At 38.5% G+C, this 12,500-nt stretch overlaps 1 protein-coding gene across 3 annotated transcripts in view; it reads right to left on the minus strand.

Annotated features, from left to right (window-relative positions):
- The window catches only part of LOC115212045 (crystallin J1A), a 477,233-nt gene that overhangs the window by 371,985 nt on the left and 92,748 nt on the right, over positions 1–12,500 (minus strand). The gene's annotated exons all lie outside the window — the stretch shown is intronic.

The following is a 12,500-nucleotide window of genomic DNA, read 5'->3' on the forward strand; positions in this document are numbered from 1 at the left end:
GTGTATAAACACATGTTTTGAAAACAAAAGGAAAACCCTCAAAATCTCCATCAAATGACAGAAACGTTTAGTAACAAAATAAACAGTGAGGTACTGAGTTCAAGCCTGACAAACAACACATCTATCCATTTATATATACATCCATAGTTACCAATCCTTCTACGCACTGTATTTACTCCACTAATTCCAGCCACCATTGAACTACAAATATTTGTCAAGTCGTCAACGTTATTAAGTGGAAGCAGGTTATTAAGTCGAAGAACTCACTAATCAAACAAATTTACGGAACTGCTCAAATATTAATGAGGCTGATCAAATATTTTTGAATGACTGATGTAGAAACTGGAGGAGTTCACCAATTCAGTGTGTCATATAGAATAGGTTTTCAGTTTTAAAGACAATACTGCATGCATCATTGAGAGATCATCATCATCATCATCATCATCATCATTTAGCGTCCGCTTTCCATGCTAGCATGGGTTGGACGGTTCAACTGGGGTCTGGGAAGCCAGAAGGCTGCATCAGGCTCCAGTCTGATCTGGCGGTGTTTCTACGGCCGGATGCCCTTCCTAACGCCAACCACTCCGTGAGTGTAGTGGGTACTTTTTATGTGCCACCGGCACAGGTGCCAGACGAGCTGGCAAACGGCCACGGACGGATGGTGCTTTTTACGTGCCACCAACAGATGGATGTTGTGTTTTGTTACAACCTCCATCTCCCTCTCTCTCTCTCTCTCTCTCTCTCTCTCTCATTCACTCATTCCTTTGACCGATTTCTTTTACTCTTTTATTTGTTTTAGTTATTTGACTGTGGCCATTCTGGAGCACCACATCAAGGGGTTTTAGTGGAACAAACCAACCCTAGGACTTATTCTTTGTGAACTTAGTATTTATTCTATCGGTTTTTTTTTGCCGAACTTCTAAGTTACTGGGACATAAACATACCAACTTTGGTTGTCAAGCGATGGTCGGGGACAAACACAGACACAAACACACAAATATATACAAACATACATACAAATATATATATAAATTTTATTGATTACTTAAGTTCAGCTATCTGTAAAGGGACATAACTACAATAGAATATATACTGCTATTTCTAGTAGGCAAGCATCTATCATTGATGAGACCAAAGGAGGTAGAAACATGTCATCTGATGATGTCGGTGCTGGAGGTGGTGGGTATTTATCTCCCTGCTAGCGATATAACCAAGTGTGCAATATGAGAGTTTCTCATATATCTACCGCAGCATAGTTTGTTTTAATAGAATTTCCACATTTAAGTGGGGATAAACACTGCAAAGTACTTTATGTTTCAAGCACTGATTTATACTAGCATTCCTTTACCAGCAGACACACTCAATAGGCTTCTGCACAGTTTCCACCAACAGAACTTCCTTCCATCAGACCCAGCTTCCTTCCCTATTACTGCCTCTATCACAGCCACCTTCCCACCCAACAGATGCTGCTCTTTATTTACATCACCAGAGAATGACTGCCACCAGCCTCTCCCTCTACACATCATCAACTGATACCACTGCAAATACTCTGGTCACTTCCTCTACTCCACCTTACATGTGTTACCTAACATCCTAGCTGTAATGTTTAATACGCAACAGATGTAGATTTCCAGCTACATTTCTTATCTATTATCCCAATTACAATATTCCTGATGCATATTATATTCAAGGAAGAAAACACCAATTTTTCTCAAACACAAATGCATTCACAAATGAACCAGTGAAGGAGCCTCCACGTAGCATTTGATGCTAGTAGAAATATCAGATATTCTTTAAATCACACCCTACTAAGTATGCATGAGCCAATGAGGAAACCTGTACATAGTTATTAGTACTGATAAATATAGTTATTAAATTTCATTTTTGGATTTGGTTTGCAAGATTCTTTATATGAGTTCGTGTGTTGAAGCATATTCTGTTGTGTCTGGGGAGAGTCATTCTCTTTTTGTACCTCATTATTTAACACACTCACTGGTGAAATTTCCACTTTTTTCTTATTTTTATTGTCCTAAAATTTTTGTTGCATCTTGCAACCTTTTCAATAGTTTTGACTCTCTATTGAAAAACTATTCAAAAGGTTGCAAGACCCACCAAAAATTTTAGGACAATAAAAATAAGAAAAAAGTGGAAATTTTACCAGTGAGTGTGTTAAATAATAAGGCACAAAAAGAAAATGACTCTCCCCAGACACAACAGAATATAGCTATTAAATTTGCCTCAAATCACACCCTACTGTATATTGTGTTATGTGCCTAAGTAAACTAGAAATACATCAACATGGTGGAGAATCTTAATATAAAATGCAACCATATCTCCCTCATATCACAGCTGCCTGTTCTACGTGCATATACATTTATGAATTAACAAATGAATTCTTCATTAATTCTACTATAAATTCAGCTCTAAGAGGTATATTATCAACATATAGTAAATTTATGTATATTTACATAAAGTCTCTAATTATACCATCACAGATGATTGCAGTCTCCTTGGGATTCCTCGTTAAAAAATGCATTGAAATAATCTTCAAGTTTAATGACATAAGAACAAACACACATACATACATATAGTGGACTTTCTTCTGTTTCTGTCAACCAAATTCACTCATATTTTTTTTGGTTGGCCTGGGTTTATAGTACAAATCAATTGCCCCAAATAGTACAACTGAACCCAAAACTACAGGGAACAATGTGAACCTCTTACACACACACACATATCTTTTAACTAGTATCAGTCACTGGATTGCAGCAATGTTGAGGCACTGCCTTAACCTGGGTATTTATTTTCAAGAATGCTACTTACTTTGTCTATCTACATTTGTCGATTTGCTAAGTTATGGATCTAAATAAAGAAGAGCACTAGTTTTATGTGATGTCAATACAAAAACAGATATGGGAACTGATATGATTCAATGCAACCATCATGATCATCATCCTTCTTTCAGATGTCCACTTCTCAAGGCTTGCATTGATCATATGGAATTCATTGAGAGGTAGATTTTCTACAGATGGATACCCTTCTTGTCACTAACACTTGATGAGCTGCATCAAGAAGTGCTGATCTGTTATTGTGGAGGGAACATGTGAAAGGGATGGACCAAGGAAGATGTGGGATGAAGTGGTCAGAAAGATCCTCAGGCATCCTCTCACAGAGGGGATGACATGGGACTGAGACTTCTGGCAGTTTGCTGTGCTTGAGAAGACGTGTCAAGCTGAGTAAAATTGTGGCTGTCCTTGCAGACAGGCATGTCCACTACATCTCTCTTCAGCTGAGTGATCCTAATCTTGTAAGCTTGTGGGTGCTGGTACCATGTAAAAAGCACCCAGTAGGCTCTGTAAAGCAGCTGGCATTAGGAAGTGAATCCAGCCATAGAAACTATGCCATAACAGACAAAATAGACCCTAGGTAGCTCTCTAGCTGGCCTGCTCCTGTCAAACTGTCCAACCCATGACAGCATGGAAAATGGACATTAAATGATAATGATGGATGGATATGTTTTCATGGAAGGCTGGAAATGAATCACTGCTTTTTATGGCGATAATGCTCATTTATAACCATCAAGTGAAATTCAGACAATTATATACACATATACATACATACACAATCACACACACATACATACATAAACATGCACACATACAGCAGGCTTCTTTCAGCTTTTGTCTACCAAATATACTCAAAAGGCTTTGGTAAAGCTGAGGCTATAGTACAAAATACTTACTCAAGGTACCACAGTTACAGACATAAGAACAAATATAGAGACAAATACACAAGTGTGTATGTTGATGCTTGCTGGTGCTAACGGGAGATATGTCTCTTATTGTCGAAGACTCTGAGTTAGTCTTTTGATAAATAAAGACTGATTAAATAAAGACCACTCTGAATGAAATAAGTACTGGAGATAATATGATTGATTAAAACTCTTGGAGGCAGTGCTCTAGCATGGCTGCAGACCAAGGACTGAAATAAGTAAACAACACACCCACACACATCATCATCATCATCGTTTAACGTCTGTTTTCCATGCTAGCATGGGTTGGATGGTTCGACCGGGGTCTGGGAAGCCAGGGGCAGCACCAGGCTCCAGTCTGATCTGGCAGAGTTTCTACAGCTGGATGCCCTTCCTACCGCCAACCACTCCGCGAGCGTAGTGGGTGCTTTTTACATGCCACCTGCACAGGTGCCAGGTGGGGTCTGGCATCGGCCACGATTGGTTGGAACTTTTAATGTGCCAGTGGCACGGAAGCCAGCCAAGGCGGCGCTGGCAACGTTCGGATGGTGCTTTTTATGTGCCACCGGCACAGAAGCCGCTCGGGGCGACGCTGGCTGTATATATATATATACATACATACACAAGCACAGATAGATACACTTCATATGCATGTTAATGTTATATCTATTATATAGCTAACTAGTTTATGAAACAACTGTAAACAAATGGAATAGACATTTAGTCTCTCACCTCACTTCTCTCTTATCTGTTGTATTTATATAAATTTTCTCCATCATTGTAGCTCCTGGATTTCCAGAACAATGTGATGGCTTACCCTAACCTTAAGCATGGAAATTCTTGTAAGATTCTTGTAAGCCATGCACTTGGTAGAGAGCTTAATGTGAGATCTGTTTGATTCTTTGAATCCCTACTACTACTACAATATATATATATATATATATATATATATTTATATACATACATACACACATACATGTGCACAGTGTGTGTGACAGCCAGTTGTATATAACATGATGTTTATTGATCACTTGGCTTGGAGACAAATGGGCGTGGAGTGGATGTAGATGAAACTCTCGTAGAGAATCTGAAGAAGGATGTTAATCAGTAGAGATGGCTTGATTCAGTTGACCAAGTCAGTGTAGATGGAGAGATTTGTTGAAGAGAGGGGGAGATAAGAGGAAAGGGAGGGAGAGAGAGGGGAAGAGGAAGGAGAGAAAGGGAGAGCGAAAGAGGAGAGAGAAAGGGAGAGCAAAAGAGGAGAGAGAAAATGAGAAAAAGAGGGGTAACGAATGCGGGAAAGAAGGGTGAGAGAGGGGAAGAGGAAGGAGAGAAAGGGAGAGCGAAAGAGGGGAAGAGGAAGGAGAGAAAGGGAGAGCAAAAGAGGAGAGAGAAAATGAGAAAAAGAGGGGTAACGAAAGCGGGAAAGAAGGGTGAGAGAGATGAGGGGAGATGAGGAAGAGAGAAAAGGAAGGAGCTGGTGAGGGAGGGAGGAGGCTGGATATGGTGGGTGGGAGAAAGGCTAGAAAATTGCTGGAAATAGAGAGTGGAAAGAGAGCTGTTGAATAGGAGAGAGAGGATTATTAGGAAAAGGAGGAAGAAGAGAAAGAGAAAGAGAGAGAGAAAGAGGGAGAGAGTAAGGGGAGTAGGATGTAGAAAGACTAAAAAGGCAGAGATAAGAGAGAACAGAAGAAATATGAGTATAGACAGCAAACAGAGAGAGAAAGAGAGAGAGGAAGAGAGAAAGATGGGGGAAAGAGAGACAGAGAGAGAGAGAGGCGAAGATAGAAAGAAAGAGGAAGAAGTAAAAAAAAACGCAGAAGAAGATGAAGAAATGGAAAAAGAAAAATGAAGTGAGGAAAAGAAGAAGGGAAGCAAGAGAAGAAGAAGAAACATTACCCCCTTTTACACATATTTATGCGTTGCAATGATGTGTTTACATAGGGAAGCAAGCAAAAACAACACCTACTGTGCGTGTGTGTGTGTATGGGGAACTTAAAACAAACATTGAGAGTATTACTAGATATTAATGGATGAGGGCACGCACATACGGATATGCAAACATACATATACAGCAAAACGCACTCAGATATACACGTACACGTATGAGCAGTCTAATGCACAGGCATACACGCATACGTATTCTCTAATGTGTATGTGTATGTATTCAGACTGTCTTTTGCATGCTCACGGGCAAACATGCAATCTGATACACACACACAAGACACACACACATATACATATATATATACATATATAGATACATACATATAAACATAGATATATACATACATATAAACATAGATATATATATATACATATAAACATAGATATATATATATACATATAAATATATATATATATATATACATATAAATATATATATATATACATACATATAAGCATAGATATATACACATACATACACATAAGCATAGATATATATATATACACACATATATATATACATACATACATATAAGCATAGATATATATATACATATATATATACATACATATAAGCATAGATATATATATACATATATATATACATACATACATACATATAAGCATAGATATAAATATATATATATATATATACATATATATATTTTTTTTACCCCTCTGCGAAAAGATCTCAGAATTTTAATTGATTTGCTTTTCGCAGGAAGGAAGTTTTCTTCGAAGTATACGTCTCGCTTTTATCCTTCGAAACGTTTAGTAGATGAAACCTTAGCGACTGAAGAAGGGGATTTTTCGTTGTGCTTATTGTCCTGTATCTCTTTTTTTGCTTGTCTTGTTCCTTGGTTTGTGTCTATGTTTTTCGTCTCTCTATGTGTTCGACGTCTTTTTGGTGTCCTGTACACATATATGCGTGTATATGTACATGTAGAGGTAGGTACGTACATATATGTTTATATATATGCATATGTTCTATTTTATTAACATATATATATATATATACACACACACACATAGATTAGCACATACCTGTATAAAGTGAAAATAGAAATTAACATATGCAAACGCGCAGAGAGCGATATGTGCAAATATACGCATGTGTACACGTATGTACACAAATGTATGCATTTGTGTGTTTATGTCTTCATAAATAACAGTCATAGAATGACCACTTGTTTCACACCTATGAAGCACATTTCAATATAGTCGAAAGCACATAACCTCTCCACAACTGGTTCCAGTTGTAGAGAGGTTATGCACCTTCGGCCATGTGAGTCTCATAGATCATCTATACTGCTAAGCACTTTATAGGAGTGAAACCAATGGTCACTATGACCGGCCACAACATTTAACTTCCTAAAAAATATATTCTTTTCTACTCTAGGCACAAGGCCCGAAATTTTTGGGAGGGTGGGGCAGTTGATTAGATTGACCCAAGTATGCAACTGATACTTAATTTATTGACCCCCAAAAGGATGTTCCTAAAAAATATATCACTGTTTTAATGCTTTATAGTGTGCTTCTTTTTAGGACATATCTTTTCTGTTTTACTTGTTTCAGTCATTAGCCTGTGGCCATGCTGGAGTACCTCCTTGAAGAATTTTTTGTTGAATATATTAATGCCAATACTTATTTTTTTTTAAAGCCTGGTGCTTATTCTATTGGTGTCTTTACCTGAACTGCTAAGTTACAGGGACTTAAACACACTAACACCAGTTGTTAAGCAGTGGTAAGGAACAAACACAGACAAAAAACATACACACACACACATGTAAATATGATGGGCTTCATCCAGTTTCTGTCTACCAATTCCACTCACAAGGTTTTGGTCAGCCTGAGGCTATAGTAGAAGACATTTGCCCAAGGTGCCATGCAGTGGGACTGAACCTGAAACCATGTGGTTGGGAAGCAAGCTTCTTACCATATATACAGGGTTGGGTAAAAGTCTACTGACAGTAAATCAAAATTTCTCCCTCTTTCCATGCTTGCATGGACCAGATGGAATTTCTTGAGGCAGATTTTCTAAGGCTGGATGCCTTTCCTGCTGGCAACCCTCACTTGTTTACAAGCAAGGTAATCTTTTCCCATAGCTAGACATGGAAGACTGGAAATTAACAAACCCTGCTTGAATGATGTTGATGGCATTATATAATGTCTAGCAACATGCACACACATGTGCATACCTGCATACACACACATGCACGTGCACACACACACATACACAGCAGGGTCCTTTCAGTTTCTTATGTGTTTATTGCCCACAAGGGGCTAAACATAAAAGGGACAAACAAGGGGGTTAAGTCGATTACATCGACCCCAGTGCGTAACTGGTACTTAATTTATCGACCCCGAAAGGATGAAAGGCAAAGTCGACCTTGGTGGAATTTGAAATCAGAACGTGACGGCAGACGAAATACCGCTAAGCATTTCGCCCAGCATGCTAACGTTTCTGCCAGCTCACTGCTGGGTTCTTTCAGTTTCTGTCCACCAAATATAATGTCTAGGCAACATGCATGCACACACAGACACAAGCATGTACACACAAATACACACAGCAGGTTTTTTTTTTCAATTTCTGCTCACCAAATCCACTCACACTGCTTTAGTTGGCCCTCAGATATAGTAGAAGACGCTTGCCCTGGGTGCCGTACAGTGAGACTGAACTCCAGACCACATGGTTAGGAGGCAAGAATGTTAACCATAGCCCCTACACACAGCATGGATTATAAATTACTGTATAATTGCATGTAGGGACTAGCTTACAAGAATAGTAACAAAATACACCTAAACACATCTACATACGTAAACATGCTTAGTGTATTATTTATGTAGAGATAAAAAGGCAGATACACTTACACACACACACATTCAATTATACACACACTCACATACACACATTCAATTATACACACACTCACATACACACATTCAATTATACACACACTATATATACATGAGCAGCTTTATATGTGGATAAAGTATATAAATTAGCAGATATGTTTATGCACAGAAATAGGTGTGTCTATTCACAGGTACACACAAATATATCTACCACACACATACATGTTTGTTCATGAGTATATAAATGCAAACACAAACATTGCCATACATATGGGTGTGTGCACATTTTATTCACACACACACACACATGCATTTGTGCTTAGACATATAAGAAACAATATGCAAATATACACACATTCTGTAAAATTATGTTTTGAGGAAAACCTGAAAATAGCAATATTGCAACATACACTGAAGTATTAAATATTATGGAGTAGATTATGAAAAAGGAAAAGGTATATGCATATTATTCTTTTTACTGTTTTACTTGTTTCAGTCCTTTGACTGCGGCCATGCTGGAGCACCGACTTTAGTCGAGCAAATCGACCCCAGGACTTATTCTTTGAAAGCTTAGTACTTATTCTATCGGTCTCTTTTGCCGAACCGCTAGGTGACGGGGTACATGAACACACCAGCATCGGTTGTCAAGCGATTTGGGGGGGACAAACACAGTCACACAAACACACTATATATATATATATATATATATATATATACATATACATATACATGACAGGCTTCTTTCAGTTTCCATCTACCAAATCCACTCACAAGGCTTTGGTCGGCCCGAGGCTATAGTAGAAGACACTGGCCCAAAGTGCCACGCAGTGGGACTGAACCTGGAACCATGTGGTTGGTAAGCAAGCTACTTACCACACAGCCACTCCTGCACCTATATATGTGTGCATGTACACACACACACATACACCCACACACGCACTATGATGGGTGGGATATTCAGTCGTGCTTATACAGAGAGAAAAATAAAAATCAGGAGCAATATTCTAATCAATATTCTAGTAAAATAGGAATTATAGCCTCACATTCACAAGCAGCAGTGGGGGGGGGGCTACTTTATTGTTAGGTGCTACACGGGTCAGCATAGCGAGACACTATTTTCAGCTTGTCTGGGCACAGAATAGGTTGTATTGTTTTTATAGTGGTTCATTGCAAACCTTGGTTAATGTAGTATTTAATACTGTCTCAAACTTTCCTGGCATAGTGAGAGAGAGAGAGAGAGAGAAAAAAGAGAAACAAAGAGAGAGAGGGTGTGTGTGTGTGAAAGGTAGGAGAGTCCAGTTTGCTGGACATTGTTGTAGAGCTGAAAACGAGGCAATTTCTACTCTTCTCCTCTGGAAGCCATCTACTCGCAATACCATAGGGCGCACACTCTCCTACCCTGATGTAATCTCCAGGGATACAGGCATCCAGCAACAGGACCTCCGTAATGCCATGATGGACTGTGAAGTCTGGCGTAGCATGGAAAATTCCATTGTCTCGACCACGGTTGAACAATGATGATGATGATGTGTGTGTGCGCGTGTGAAGGCCAATATTCCATTAATATTTACGTAAGTGTATAGTAGACGCGTATGGTCCAAATCAATAATTTAACTAAGTGATCCAATACAAACGAACATGAATAATCCACCACTCAGACGGACATATTGTACCATGGGAAGCAAAACAGATTACTTTTAGGAAAAGGCAAAAAAAAAAAATTTTTCAGTTTTTATATATAGATGCTGATGTGGCTGTGTGGTAAGTAGCTTGTTTACCAACCACATGGTCCCGGGTTCAGTCCCACTGCGTGGCACCTTGTGCAAGTGTCTTCTACTATAGCCTCGGGCCGACCAAAGCCTTGTGAGTGGATTTGGTAGACGGAAACTGAAAGAAGCCCGTTGTATATATGTATATATATATATATGTATATATATATATATGTATATATATATGCGTGTGTGTGTTTGTGTGTCTGTGTTTGTCCCCCTAGCATTGCTTGACAACCGATGCTGGTGTGTTTATGTCTCCGTTACTTAGCGGTTCGGCAAAAGAGACCGATAGAATAAGTACTGGGCTTACAAAAGAATAAGTCCCGGGGTCGAGTTGCTCGATTAAAGGCGGTGCTCCAGCATGGCCGCAGTCAGATGACTGAAACAAGTAAAAGAGAGTAAAAGAGAGATGCTGATGTGGCTGTGTGGTTGAGATGCTTGCTTCTAAGCTATGTGGCCTCAAGCTCAGGCTCACTGCATGGCATATTGGGCGAGTGTCCTCTACTGTAGAGCCCACACTGACCAAGGCCTTGTGAATGGATTTGGTAAACTGGAACTGAAAGAAGCCCAATCATACTTTGATACTGTCAGGACTGAGAACCCTGTTTACAAGCAACTGATACTTTAACCCTTTTGTTACCAACCCGGCCAAAACCGCCTCTGGCTCTGTGGTAAAATGTCTTGTTTTCATAAGTTTTGGATTAAAATCTTCCACCAAACCTTAGTCACAATTTACATTCCTAACACTAGCTGAATGATAACTAAATTATTTTACTAAATTCTTTGTTATATTTAAAATAATTGAAAGAAACACAGAGCATCTCAAAATAAATACAGTAACGAAAGGGTTAAATAAAGTGTTAAACAGTTGTCGTATGCAAATTAGTAGCTCCAATTTTCTGTAAATTTGAACACATGGCTTGTTAAGTAATCGGTTTAATGTCCTAACTCTGGGCTTTTCAAAGTGGAAAAGTACCTATATAAAATCTTATATTAATACTAGAGGGAGAGAGAGAGAGGGAGAGAGAGAGAGGGAGAGAGGGAGAGAGAGAGAGAGAGAGAGAGAGAGAGAGAGAGAGAGAGAGAGAGAGTGTGTGTGTGTTCATGTGTAATAAACTACCCTAATTTTTACATAATTTTGGCCTTCTTACCAAAATTTGACACCAATATTACCAGCAAATTAGGGGAGAGGGTAAGTCAATTACATCAATCCCAGTGATCAATTGATGTTTTTTTTATTGACCCCCTAAAGGATGAAAGGTAAAGTCAACTTAGGCAGAATTTGAACTCAGAACGTAAATACAGTTCTATATTTAAGAGACGAGGAATTATGTACATTATTTACATTATTTACAATTGACGGATATTTGTCCTCATCTTGTTTGTTGTTAACATGTTTCGGCTGATATACCCTCCAGCCTTCATTAGGTGTCTTGGGGAAATTTCGAACCTGGGTTCTCATTTCTAAAGTATTTTTCGATGATGTTGTGGTTATTATTATTATTATTATTATTATTATTATTATTCAGGTCACTGCCTGGAATCGAACTCAGAATCTTGGGATTATTAGCCTGCGCTCTTAACCACTATGCCATATGCCGGATGAAATACCACAAGCATTTTACCCAGGTTGGCTGGTAATATTAATGGTCAGAATGTTGTTTTGACATTCCATATAATCAGGAAATGAATTCTATGCCAGGGGTCTTTTAAAGCTAATCATCTTGTTGGCAGCCTTTTTGGGTTTCATTTAATTTTGTTGAATTGTAGTAAGGAGACACTGGAAAAAGTCTCTCTCTCTCTCTCTACATACACATATAGATACATATACTCACACACACTCTTCCTCTCTATCTCTCTCTTTCTCTTTGTTTCTCAATCATCTCTTTTACTTTACGCAGGATTAATATCCAAAACATCAGAAACACTCTTTTCTTTCATGCCTAGAACTAATACTTTATCTAATATATTATGCTTTGTTTTTTAACCATATTCATTCTTTTTCTTTACACTATACATATAAAACATCCTTGTTCAACATCCACTATTCTATGTTTGCATGGCTCATACAAGATTTGTCAAGGAACATTTTTTATGGCTGGATGCTCTTCCTGTCACCAATCTTCAGCTGTTGCTTCCAAGCAAGGTTATATATTCCCTAGTTTTTCAAACAG

Source organism: Octopus sinensis, linkage group LG5 (assembly GCF_006345805.1).
Source record: "Octopus sinensis linkage group LG5, ASM634580v1, whole genome shotgun sequence".
Lineage (NCBI taxonomy): Eukaryota > Metazoa > Mollusca > Cephalopoda > Octopoda > Octopodidae > Octopus > Octopus sinensis.